Source organism: Glycine max, chromosome 17 (assembly GCF_000004515.6).
Source record: "Glycine max cultivar Williams 82 chromosome 17, Glycine_max_v4.0, whole genome shotgun sequence".
Classification (NCBI taxonomy): Eukaryota; Viridiplantae; Streptophyta; class Magnoliopsida; order Fabales; family Fabaceae; genus Glycine; species Glycine max.
The window spans coordinates 28194751-28196027 of NC_038253.2; the positions used below are offsets into that span (position 1 = coordinate 28194751).

At 45.6% G+C, this 1277-nt stretch overlaps 1 non-coding gene across 1 annotated transcript; it reads left to right on the forward strand.

The window, feature by feature from the left end:
- Positions 1-958: 958 nt before the first annotated feature.
- LOC113000039 (small nucleolar RNA R71) lies at positions 959-1065 on the forward strand. Its single transcript, XR_003265310.1, has one exon. It is a non-coding gene; the product is annotated as a small nucleolar RNA R71 (small nucleolar RNA).
- Positions 1066-1277: the final 212 nt, after the last annotated feature.

The window sequence follows — 1277 nt, forward strand, 5'->3', positions numbered from 1 at the left end:
ATCACCTTTTTCTGGAGTAGAGTGAAGTTTGGCAGATTCATTTGCAGATGAGGAAGGTGCTACGGGTTGAGGTCCTTGACACTGCTTTCCCGACCTCAATGAAATGGCACTGACATTTTTGGGATTTTGGACAGCTTGGGAAGGCAACTTGTCAGAATTATGGGACTGTTGTTGATTCAATTGTGTAGCCAATTGTCCCATCTGATTAGTCAAGCTCTGAATGGAAGCTCTGGTCTCTTGTTGAAACTGCATGTTCTGCATAGTCATTTTCCTCACAAGTTCTTCGAGGGAAGGTTGTGGAGGGGCCGCAACTGTTGGCTGTTTCTGGGGCTGTTGCTGTTGTTGGATTGGTGGAGGAATGTATGGTCTGCTTGGGCCAGCAACATTTTGGAAGGAAGGAGCAGGCTGTTGTTGTTGTTGCTGAGGGCTAGACCATCTGAGATTAGGGTGATTTCTCCATCCAGGGTTGTATCTGTGGCTGGAGAGGTCATAATTGTTCTGCTGTGGTTGATTTTTTTGCTGAGGTTGAGGAGGTCTATTGTAAATATTTGCAGCATAAGCTTCGGGTTGCTCAATTGCTCCAGGTTGCTGCATGGAAGGGCAAAGGTCTGTATGGTGGTCAGCAGAGGAACACAAACCACAGACCCTTGCGACAGGTACAGATTTTTGGTTCAAGGCCAACTGGGTTACCAAGTTAACCAATGCATCCAATTTGCCTTCAAGCTTCTTAGTTTCAGATGATGCAGCTGAGTTTGTAGCTACCTCATGCACTCCTCTAATGACTATAGCATCATTTCTGGCGCTAAACTGCTAGGAGTTGGAAGCCATCTTCTCAATTAAATTTCTGGCTTCAGCAGGAGTCATGTCTCCAAGGGCTCCACCACTGGCAGCATCTATCATACTTCTCTCCATATTACTGAGTCCTTCATAAAAATATTGGAGAAGCGGCTGCTCTGAAATCTGATGGTGAGGGCAACTGGCACATAGTTTTTTAAATCTCTCCCAGTATTCATACAGGCTTTCTCCACTGAGTTGTCTAATACCTGAGATATCCTTCCTGATGGCTGTGGTCCTGGAAGCAGGGAAATGTTTTTCTAAGAGTACTCTCTTCAGGTCATCCCAGCTCGTGATGGACCGTGGAGCAAGGTAATACAACCAGTCCTTTGCCACTCCCTCTAAAGAATGAGGAAAAGCCTCCAGAAATATATGATCCTCTTAGACATCTGGGGGTTTCATGGTGGAGCAGACAATATGAAATTCCTTCAAATGTTTGTGCG